Source organism: Myxine glutinosa, chromosome 14, assembly GCF_964187855.1.
Source record: "Myxine glutinosa chromosome 14, kmMyxGlut1.1, whole genome shotgun sequence".
Lineage (NCBI taxonomy): Eukaryota > Metazoa > Chordata > Myxini > Myxiniformes > Myxinidae > Myxine > Myxine glutinosa.
Window position 1 is genome coordinate 48,785,572 of NC_136274.1, and position 12,412 is coordinate 48,797,983.

A 12,412-nucleotide genomic window follows, 5' to 3' on the forward strand; every position below is an offset into this window, starting at 1 on the left:
TTAAGCATCACGGGTGATGAAGGTCGTGATCAGGTTTCATCGAAATTGTGTGTAGTTTCAGAGAGGAAAGGAAATACCTATTTTGGGGGGTCATACCTGGACCGACTTACACCTCGTAGACCCCCTTGGAGTCCGATTTTTTTAATGCCGTGAACAAACTTCAGTAGATCACGGGTGATGAAGGTTGTGGTCAAGTTTCATGAAAATCATGCATGCATTTTGCAGAAGAAAGCATATAGCTATTTTGGGGGTCAAACCTGGACCCACTTTGACCCCCGGCAGACCCCTTAGCTTAGACCCTGATTTTTTAAAATGCCATGAACCGACTTTGGTACATCACGGGTGATGAAGGTTGTGGTTGCAATGCGATTGCCCTCGACTTACCCTTGGCCCGTGATCCAATTATGGCCATATTGGTTTCGGACCACCATATGCCTTGACCTTCAACATTTAGTGATAGAGTGAAAATGAAGAAATTGTGTCCCTATCTACAATCTATCCATAAAACTCAGCATCATGGAAATCGGAGGGAAATTATTTAAGTTATCATGAAAAAGGTGTTTTTTGTTAATTATGTCACAATCCGATAAGTGTAGGTCAAGGACATGAAACAAATATCAGGTGCACAACTTCCATGCTGGTACGCTGCCTATGATACAAGGACAGCATGGAAGGCCAAGCCGTCTTTGAGATTCCGCATTGGCAAAATTGAGCGATGAGAAAAACATTTTTTCAGACTGCCATTTAACCTTGACCTTTAACCCGGAGGGGTATGATATAAATTACCGTAAATGTGGCTCGCTCTCGGTATGCTCTCGAGAGAGGGGAATTTTGTTTTGATCAGACACACCTTAGTCGAGTTTTGTGAAAATGTCTAAATGTCTATAATTGTATCATGACCTTAAAATTAGGTCAAGGTCAATATTTTTTTTACGTCAACACTGCATACTTTTTATTACCATTATTGAGGCAAAATATGGTTCCGAAAGTCCTCGGACATTGGCAGAAGAAAAGTGAGTAAAACCTAAATGGAGGTTTAATATTCTTATGGGTGTAAGACCTTAACCTATAACCTGGAGGGGTATGATGTAAGTGTAATTTTACCTTTCTCTAGGTTATCTAGAGATGGTAACGATCGGAAAACCCTTAGTTGGGTCATGGGGAAAGAGAGCAGGTTACAGGGAGTAAAAAGCAGGTTATGACAAGTCTGGGCCCATTGAGGAATAGCACATGGAGTTTGGTTAGTGATTAATGTGAGAGGGTGGGCTTATTGAACAGTTATTTTGCTGCAACATTTACATGGGAACAATCAGAGGAATTGCCAATAGTAGAGGGAATTTATTTGGGGGTGAGGAAGACCTTTTAGAGGAGTTCCACTGAGAGTAGAGGAGGTAAAGAAGCCTCAGATAGGAAAGCTAAGAGAAGATAAAACACTGGGACCAGATAACATGCATTTGACAATATTAACGGAAGCGACAGAGAAGATACGTGTGATGTTAGCGGAGGAGATAAGTGTGATGTTAACAGAGTAGATAAGCGTGATAACTTATATCTTTCCTTGAAAACTGAGCTCATTACAGTCAGGACAGGAACCAGAGGACTGGAGAGTGGCAAATGTAACACCGCTATTTAACAAGAAACGATCCAGAGAGGAATTGTGGATCTATAGATCTGTGATTTTAACTTCAGTTTTGGGGAAGATGTTGGAGATGTTATTTAAGGAATGCGTCGGGAACCATTTATATTAATTGAAACTAATTAAAGGCAATCAGCACTGATTTACTTGTGGTGGTGGTGGTGGTGTTCGTATGCAGCACGTGGCTGCTTGGCTGCATCATTTTCTGGAGGCGTGGCTGTGCTGCTGATGCAGTGCCTCCCCCCCCCCCAACCCCCACCTCCCCCATTACCAGTGAGCCGGTACTCATTTTGCCGACCTTGGAGAGATGACAGGCTCAGTCAACCCACCTGGTGTTAATTCAATGGCATGACATGGGCTCAAATTCAGGACCCTAATATTTCAAGCCAGCCACCTTAACCGTTTAGCCAACACCAGGCTTACTGATTTACTTTAGGGAATTCTTGTTTAATAACTTTATCGGAGTTCTATGAAAGCGTTTGTGACATGGTGGACAGGGGGTGAGGTAGTGGGGGGATGGGGTGGGCGGGGGAGCGGAGTGGATGTAGCTATAAGGTACCACATAGTAGCGAAGGTGAGGGCTTGGGGAGCGGCTGATTGGGTAGCAAACTTTTTTCGTTTTTTTGGATACAAGATCGAGGCTCGTGTAAGAGTTAACATTAATCACAAAAAGAAAAACTGACACATAAAACATAAGATAAAGGGAGCGGAAGACAAGATGGGGAGAGAGAGGGAAGCACAGAAGTACAACATTTGAGAGCAGGGACATCGGGAGACCTGTGGGAGGGAGAAGGGTTGGGGGAAGGAGGCACTTGAAGCGGGGAAATGTGGTTTTCCCAGGAAAGATCGTGGCAGAAAGTGAGACCCAAAAGCTTGAGTGACAGAACTTCTTGGAGAGCATTGTTGAGAAAGTAGATGGGAGGGTTGTCCAGACGGTCTTTTCAGAGAGACATAGTGAGAGTGTGAGATTTGCAGGATTGAAAGACATGTTCCACTTGTTTGACCAGTCTGTGATTTTGTCCAGGTCTGCAGAGAGTGAGGAGGCTGCAGACTGCCGATCTGAGGGAAGAGGAATGGAGCGGCAGAGAGTGGAGTCATCAGCAAAGAGATAGAGAGGATTTTCCAGAGAGTTGGAGAGATCATTGATGAAGACCAGAAAAAGCACAGGGCCCAGAACACTGCCTTGGGGAACTCCAGCCTGAACAAGAAGAGGAGATGAGAGAATTCCATTCAGGGCCACACGTTGACTCCGACCAGAGAGGAAGTCCACAAGCCATGCGTGGAGATTTCCATGGATACCATTAGAGGAGAGTTTGGTGAGCAGGGCAGCGTGCCAGACCGTATCAAAGGCACGTGATACTGTTTGTCAAGGGAGACAGCTCTGATTTCCTGTTTGGCATTGAGGACCTCCATCCACTGTTGAGACAGCAGAAGCAGCATGTCCAGAGTAGAGTGACCTGGTCTGAATCCAAATTGATGATCCGAGATCAAGCCATTGGAGAAGAGGAAGGATTTGATGTCAGAGACGATGATTGATTCCATGACCTTGCTGATTATTGGGAGCAGGCTGATTTGTCTGTATAGTTGCAAGGATCTGTTTTTGCACCTTTTTTGTGTAAAGCAGAAATGTTGGCTGATTTACAAACAGATGGCAGATGACCTTGAGCAAAAGAGAGGGTGAAGAGAACAGAGAGAGGGTGAGATAGAGCAGCAGAGCAGGATTTTAGGACCCGTGGGCTGATGCCGTCTGGTCCCGTTGCAGAATCAGACTCAATGTTTGTCAAAAACTTCTCCACCTTGTCAGGAGAGAAGGACACGGAGTCCTGGAGCAGCTGGGTTCGACTGGAAAAGGTGGGTCCAGAGAGTGATGGGTTCGGGACACAACTTGATTGGAAACTGCATTATTGATAGGAAGCAAAGAGTGACTGTAAGTGGGAGAATGTCTAGCTAGGAAGGATGTAAGTTGGGGGAGGAGGGGGGGGGAGAGTAGGGGGGGGGGGGGGGGAGACCTCACGTATCAGTACTCGAAATGTTGTTGTTAATAATTTACATAGTTGTCTGCCTTCCACAGATCTCTTGATGTCCTTGTTTCCTACTATTGTTGTACTTGTGTGCTTCCCTCTCTCTCCCCCTCTTGTCTCCCGCTCCCTTTATTATATGTTTTATATGTCCGTTTATGTTTTTTGTGTTTAATGTGTTAGCTCATGCATGAGCCTCGACTTTGTATACAAAAAAATAAACCATACATCAATGATTTGATTTGGGTTGAGAGCAGGCTTTCCAAATTTGCAGATGACACAAAGCTTGGAAGTAAGGTAGATAGCAGAGAGGGAGGTGATCACCCAAATGATCCAAGACTGCCAGAGAGGGAGGTGGCACGGTAGGGAGGGAGGTGATCAGTTTTGGGAAAGTCTACATACTCTTCGATTGGGCAAATGATTGGCAGATGCTGTTCAACATAAACAAGTGTGAGATGCTAGGTATGGGTCAGGATAATGAAAATAGAGATTACATAATGCAAGGGGCAGTCTTGGAGCATGTCACATAGAAGGGAGTGGTAATAGATATGAGAGGTAAGCAGACAGGACAATGCCAGGCAACTTTATGTAAATCTAACAGGATTTTAGATTGTATTTGTCGAGGTAATGTTAACACGGCACAGGAATTTAGTGAGGCCTAATCGTCACCAAAATGTGCGACTGCACGCTATCAAGGCCAGCCCGGAGAGAGTGAGATGGCGGCTCCTTCGCCTTTTCGTTCACGGTCCTCCAACCTTCTATCTGACGTCACCCGCCCTCTCCAATCAGCGAGTGCTATCGCAGCAGTCCACTGCCTGGACCAATGACCACCCCTCGGGGCAGGGCCCCATGACCTCTCCCGCTGTCCCCGACGATGACTCGGCTGGTGGCAACAGTGGTAATGTTCGATGTCTGAATCCGGTCACTTTATTTAGTGTTTAATAATTTGGGTGTGGAGTGCATGGCTGGTGTTGTCATAAGGAACAAAGGAAAAATCACAGAGGTCATTTACATACAGGGAATTAATTACCCTTATACCTTACCTAATTAACATAACTCAAACCCTCGCCATCTTACTATAATTCTCCAAATGTCCGTCCGTCTGTATGTCTGTCTGTCTGTCTGTTCGAAGGTACCGTAAAAACTGCTGAACCGATCGCAAAGATATTTTGGGTGGATAATCCTGGGATCCCCAGGAGTAAAATATGCAATTTAGTTTTTCCAATTTCAGCTTTAGTCTCCAGCATTCTCAGGTTTGGACTCCCGCATAACATTCGCGTTCACATAACGTTCATTGTTCTCATTGTGACGATGCACGGACTTGATCAGACTCGGTGACCTTGGATAAAGACCGTTTATAAGGACACGGGTTGAATCCCTGCTTGAGAGAATTCCATCCCCCTCCCTGCCTTCACGGCCGTTTCTCCAACTCACAATCCCACGAGATATGCGGAAAGGATGACCCAAAACCAATTATTATCTTCTTTTCGATTCGTATATAAACATCATTAAAAGTAAATAATGACCTAGGCGAAAGTTCAAACGTAGGACAGTTTATATAGGACACGGGTAGTTTATAAGGACACGGATATTCATGGATAGTTTATGAGGACACGGGTTGAATCTCTACATGAGAGAATTCCACATAGCTATTTGGGCGGTGTATACGCTAACAGATCGCTGTCTCCATCGATCTTGCCAAGGTCGTAACAGCTATCGGCTCAAAATCCTTTTAACTGTTGATTTGGCACTTTTTACAATGAAGGAAACATTAACAATGTTGTTAAAAGTTTATTTTGTGATTAATTTGTGATTGGAGATATGTTGTTTGGAATGAAAAAAGAGATATCGAGTTCAAGTGAATGAGGACATGCCGTGATGGTTTCTACTTTCTAAACGTGAACTTCACGGATCGTCATAGGCAGATTCGCCACGGACCCACGATCGATGTTTCTATGCGTGAACGTACCCGTTTGTTTGCGAACGGGTACGTTTTTCATGGAAGTCATTCACGAACTTGCTGTCCATGTCTGATGTCCATGATGTGCGACTTGCTGTCCATGATGTGCGACTGAAGGTGCTACAGGAATGTGGAATTTATTGGTTTCATGCTTTAGCATTCGCCGTATCTGCATTGCCTGTTTGCTTCTGGCCTCCCACCCGTGTGTAGCACAGGTATCTCCCTAGTGGAGACAAATATACAACCTTACACGACATCTGGCCTAACGGGTCCCTACTTAGTTACCTGAGGGTTTCTTCTTCTTCTTCGTGACAGTCGAAGCACACTACCTTATGCAATCCTACCTGGCCCTGAGGTATTTCATTGCCTACCCCCCCATAAACGTAACAATATTTTGTTCAGTTTTGGTCATCAGAACTCATGAAGGACAATAACTACCATAAAGAGGGTTCAACATAGAACGGCAAGATTGATTCCAGGCCTAGCTAGACTAAGCTATGATGAGCGGATAAAGGACACAGGACTTTATACATTGGAAAGGAGGAGATTATGGGGGGATCTGATGGAGATGTTTAAAAAAATGAGGGGTATGGACAAAATTTGTGCAGAAGAGTTTTTTTTTTTTTTGAGCAAAAGGGACATTGTTAAGACCAGGGGTCATAGCCTGAGAGTAAAGAAGAGAGTTAAGATGGTCGTAAGACAGGGAGGGGTCTTTCACTCAGAGTAGTTAATGCATGGAATGGTCTCGCTGAAAAGGTTAGGGTAGAGACATTTAAATTAGAATTAGTTAGGCACCCAGATCTGTTGGGGATAGAAGGAACATGATATTGGCAGAGCAGATGGCAGTTATAACTTGGGTGTGGAATGTGGATGGTCGTTTACGATGTCTGTGAGAGGGTCTCATCAAAAGGTGAATGTGCTGTTAGGATTTGATAATTCCTCATATAACAACTCTCTTCACTGCCCTCCCAAAAAATGAGTATACAATTCGAAACAAGAGAAAAATGACCACAGTGTGGTCACCAGCTGCGACGTGTAGAATCATGAGGATATCCGTTGCAATATGCACCACCAAATTCGACCAGTCATTAAATTATACGCATGCACTAGCGTCTTTTCGTCTTTCAGCTAAATTTATTCTGGTTTCTTCAAACAAATCGCGATTTTAGTCTGCGATGTTCTTACCTCATACCAACGCACGTCCGAGTGTATGCGCATGCGCTATTCAATGATTACACCTAATTTGTGTCAAGTTCTGTGAAACGAGATTGATATGAAAACATTCATGTTGTCTTTGTTGCTAAATTTATTCTGGTTTCTTCAAACAAATCGCGATTTTAGTCCGCGATGTTCTTACCCCATACCAACGCATGTCCGAGGGTTTGCGCATGCGCTATTCAAAAAGGCACCCCAACAACAAGAACAACAACGCGGTCCTCTCATAGAGCTGCTCGTCGCAGCTAAAAATAACACCCTGTTGATATCTTTGCATCTGCCCTACTGTCCTCCTCCATACCTCTCCCCTCCCTCCTAGCAAAGTGCAATTAGGTCCAGAAACTGATGGATTGATTTCATGCATTGTTAATAGAGCACAGAAATTATGGGTCCAATGACCACCTACTGCGTCAAACTTCCTTGGAGTACAACGTAGCCTGATGCTGGTGTTAGCTTAAAGTTCCAAAGACACAGAAAATCATGCTTGGTTTAACTAGTACACCCGTTACCCACTGGGAGCAGCAGGAAGGGTCATTCCTCCTTGGGGTATATATATAACAATATATATATATATAGGGTCAGGCCTCCAGAATATCGGAGGTGTGCTCGTTTACCAAGTTTCTTGTGGAGTGCTTGCCAAGCGGTTTAAGCATTCGAGCAAGCACTCCATTTGAAAGCGTTGTTAAGAATGGCTAGCCTGGCAAGCACTAGTTAGCTGCTTGGTAACTGAACATACCCAAAGTTTCCTCCCTTTCAGTTTAGTGTTGAACAGCATTAGCGACTGTTTCAAAAGGTAATCATATGAGTTTCTGGTTTATAATATTTTTACTTCTGGTAAGGGTCGCTGCCCCCATGAAACGGCATGATAAGATGTTTATACACGTTATCACGGCGTTTGTTCAAGCAGAAAACACCCCTTGGGGAGACAGGATATTATGTGTAAATATTGTTTTGTAACAACATTAATATTTTTGTGCGACATAATTGTCGATAATATTGTTGTATTGTTGTGCGACCCCTGCTGGGAGGTCTCAACTTCCACCTGGGTCCGGCTCCCGACACACTCACTCGGGCAGCGCCCCGATGGACCAGGGATGCCACACTCCACCTGACTCCCCTTGGGGCCCAGGTCATACCACGACACCCATAGTCAGACCCCACGTCCAAATCTCGACAGCGCAGCCCCCCAGATGCCTGGCATAATCCAATTTTGAAAGGGGCAAATTTTCCACGAGGCCGACCCCATTGACCTCTCCTCGTCCAAATTTCCTGCTCCGAAACTCCTTCCAATTTAAATTTAATTTTACAAATTTTGACCTTGTGTGCCCAACCGCAGCTGCAGGTTACAACTCCTTCTTCGGGTATTTCTGCCCCTCCCTGCAGCTGTTCCAAATTTGCTATGCGGTTCGCTTTTTCCAAGGCTCTATTTCCTGACTCCCCCGTGTCCGAATCCAGCTCAGTGCCAAAACACCCCCTTCCAGCTGGGTACTTAATTTCGGAACCTCCTGTGCCCAATTGTGGTTTGTGGTGAGGGTCCCCTGGGTCACGTTGATCTCATCCTGGAGATGCTTACCGGACCGACTCACCTCATCTCCAAGACTCTGTTGGACTCGAGCAAACTCTACCTTGACGGTACTGTCCAAAGTGCTCGGCCGCTCCTGTACCATTTCCTTCACTCCATTTGTCGTGAAAATCAAGCTCAGACACGACTTGACCTCTGGGTAGGTTTAATATCATTTAGATCTGTAGTACATCCTGTAAGAATACATGCATGCAACAGGCATTAAAATCAGAGTATTTCATGAGCAGCAATGGTTGATTCAATATAACAATGGTCCAACAGAGAGGACAGTCAGCGCAGCATTTAGGGGCGTACATACCATTCAAACTACAGGACTATGTCACAGCGAGTTCCGCTGGAGTGTCCGCGCGCCCCGGTTGTCCCGGGTCTTATAGACGCCCCTTTCGTAGCGAGCACACCCTGGGTTCACCTTGGTATAATTTCTCTACATGTCTTATAGACACCGCCCAGTGGTTTAAGTGAGCGTCACACCTGGATTCAACTAACATTTCACCACATTCTCCCCGCCGTTAGAACTATGCTGCCACTAGGCAGGAAGCGAGCGCGCGTCAGCATTAATAGTTAGAGGAAGTCATTATATCATTATTAGGGTGTCAAAGAAATATCCCTATTGATTCTTGTCTTTGCGCCATTGTGTTATGTTTCGCACACTGTCAAAGCGTCTTTAGGGCTTCCTGGAAAGCGCTATACGAAACAAATCCATTATCAGTAGTACAGGTCAGTCGGTCCATCCGTAGAGGTCAGTGTGGCGAATTACCCTGCCAGCACAGGTTCGGAAACTACCGGGTACGTCGTCCCCAAATCCGGAGTCCCCTGCTTCGGAGTAGCCGCTGGAGGCAGGTGTCTGAGGGGCACCTCAGTGCCCTCACCGCTTCAGGCAGGGGTGGTATCAGGCGAAGGGAGGGACGGCAGATGTTCTCTAGGCGCACTCATAGCCTGGTTAGCAAACATGTCCGATACTGGCAGACGATGAGCCTGTGGGTCACAATAGTCTAGTCTCACAGGCCTATGTGCTGGATAAGGTGTACCTTTGCGATATGCAACTCATTACATAAGGTGTACCTTGTCGAAGAGCGAATGTCCATTCGTCGCAATGCAACGCATTTCAGGCAGATGTGTCGATGTGGAAGATGTGTAAACCAGTAAGCCATGTCTATTCGTCGCAAGGCAACACATTACAGGAAGATGTGTCGATGTGGAAGATGTGTAAATCAGTAAGCCTCTTTTCAGTAAGCTGTAACAGTAAGTAAGATTACATGACAGGAGGCCATGACAGTGTAAGTCAATTACAGTAAGTCTGTACCGGCCTAGGAGTTGTAACAGTAAGTAAGATTACATGACAGGAGGCCATTACAGTAAGTCCATTACAGTAAGTCTGTACCTGCCTTGGCTCCCAAGGGTACATGGTCGATCCACATTAGATCCATGTCATGGAATTGCCGAGGGAGAGAACCGACGAGAGCCATAACGAGAGTTACGCGATACCCCGGAGTCCCCCTGTTTTGACATCACGAGACTCGAGCGCTCTCTGACGGCAGCGCGTACGAATTACAAGCTCCGGCAAATAGGACGCACAAAACGACCAAAAAGCGCCTTCCCAGCGAAGCGTGCAGAATCTCCCGACCAGCAGCACAGCGCGCAGAGGATCGGAGAAGATCGGCTATACCGGCTACCGTCCCGGAGGGAATGTCCCGGAGAGAAAACGTCGAGATCGAGAAATGGAAAACGTCCCGGATGGATCGACATCCAAGAGAATGGCCCGGATGGATGGATCGACATCCAAGAGGATGGCCCAGATGGATGGATCGACATCCAAGAGGATGGCCCGGATGGATGGACCATCATCCAAGAGTATGGCCCTGATGGATGGATCGACATCCAAGAGGATGGCCCGGATGGATGGACCATCATCCAAGAGGATGGCCCTGATGGATGGATCGACATCCAAGAGGATGGCCCAGATGGATGGATCGACATCCAAGAGGATGGCCCGGATGGATGGACCATCATCCAAGAGGATGGCCCTGATGGATGGATCGACATCCAAGAGGATGGCCCGGATGGATGGATCGACATCCAAGAGGATGGCCCAGATGGATGGATCGACATCCACCTCACCCCCTCACTCATCCATCCCCCCCCCCCCCCCCCCCGTCGTGAAGTGTGAGATAACAGCCGCGCATCGCGCACCGAAGTCGAGCGACCTTCACAGTCTGGGTCAGAGGGAACGCAATCAGGCAGCGGCCGGGCGAGGCGTCTCGCAGTCTCGAAATGTGTGGAGGCGAGCCAGGAGACCTGTCCTAGAAGCAACAAGCCCAGAGTCAAGGGCGATCCGGCGGGCCGGTGCCCACGTGGCTTGCTCAGGAGACGAGGGAGTCGGGCGCAACGCTCAATGTCACCGTGTCATGGGGTCACCGTGCACCCCCAAAGGCCCCGTGCCTTATCGATTAACGGCATAAGTCCGCGATGTTGGATGTTGGCTAGTCGCCCTCGAAGGCCGCCACGTTATGACACGCACTTTCGGGCAGGGGCGGTCAGACTGAGTATTTCTGCTATCTGTAGAGATACCCAGGTAGACGAACTCTAGGGCGCACCGCGTACGAGGGAAACCGAAAGTTGAGCTCGGCCCGTTGAACCAGTGCGGCTTCGCCGAGTCGAGGGTGAGCACGCCGAGTCGAGGGGCGAGCACGCCGAGTCGAGAGGGTGAGCATGCTTGGCAGCGATAGACTGCACGACCTGAAGTAGCGTCTCGTTTGTTTTGCTGTCGGGTCAAAGGATCGAATACATATCACGCTCTGAAGTAGCGTCTCATTTGTTAGTTTTCGGGTCAGAGGATCGAATACATATCACGCCCTGAAGTAGCGTCTCGTTTGTTAGCTTTCGGGTCAAAGGATCGAATACATATCACGCCCTGAAGTAGCGTCTCGTTTGTTTAGCTTTCGGGTCAAAGGATCGGAAGTAGCGTCTCGTTTGTTTAGCTTTCGGGCCGTGTTTTGTCCGGAGTTTTAGACATAGATAGCCATATAGAATACACATGGTATACGATCATCTTATAGAATACACATGGTATATGATCATCTATCATAAGCATAAGCCCGAGTGTCGTGAAAGGCTATGAAGGTCCCGCTCGACGTCCTTAGAAACTCATCCGTGCTGCGACGAGTCCTCGCATGGTGCCAAGCGAGCCTCCATTGAGGCGATTCCGGGCAGCGGAGTTCACCGGCCTCGTTGAGTAGCCACATGTAGGTGGGATTTCGACGGCCGCGATCAGAATCGCCGGCCTCGCAGAGTGGTGCCCGCGAAGGGCGCAGGGCCCGAGCAGCCGGAATGAGCCGGCCGTGTGAGGCACGGCGTGATTCCGACGAGCAGTGCGCGATTCGCGCAGAGGAGGTGGTTCCACCGAGAAGCGAGTGGTCAGGGTGAGCCGGCCGTGTGAGGCACGGCGTGATTCCGACGAGCAGTGCGTGATTCGCGTGGAGGAGGTGGTTCCACCGAGAAGCGAGTGGTCAGGGTGAGCCGACCGTGTGAGGCACGGCGTGATCCCGACGAGCAGTGCGCGATCCGCGCGGAGGAGGCGATTCCACCGAGCAGCGAGTGGTCGGAGTGTGCCGGCCTGCGCGGAGGAGGCGATTCCACCGAGCAGCGAGTGGTCGGAGTGTCCGGCCCGTGCGGAGGAGGCGATTCCACTGAGTAGCGAGTGGTCAGGGTGAGCCGGCCGTGTGAGGCACGGCGTGATCCCGACGAGCAGTGCGCGATTCGCGCGGAGGAGGCGATTCCACCGAGCAGCGAGTGGTCGGAGTGTGCCGGCCCACGCGGAGGAGGCGATTCCACCGAGCAGCGAGTGGTCGGAGTGTCCGGCCCGTGCGGAGGAGGCGATTCCACCGAGTAGCGAGTGGTCGGAGTGTGCCGGCCGTGTGGAGGCATGGCCGACATGGGAGTCGTGATCACTCGCGTGGGAATCTCATCTCGGGCCGAGGCACGCAAATCACGGTGTGATAGAC

At 48.2% G+C, this 12,412-nt stretch overlaps 1 protein-coding gene across 1 annotated transcript in view; it reads left to right on the forward strand.

Moving 5' to 3' along the window:
* LOC137439251 (uncharacterized) overlaps window positions 1-12,412 on the forward strand; it is a 59,380-nt gene that overhangs the window by 14,067 nt on the left and 32,901 nt on the right. The window lies entirely within an intron of this gene.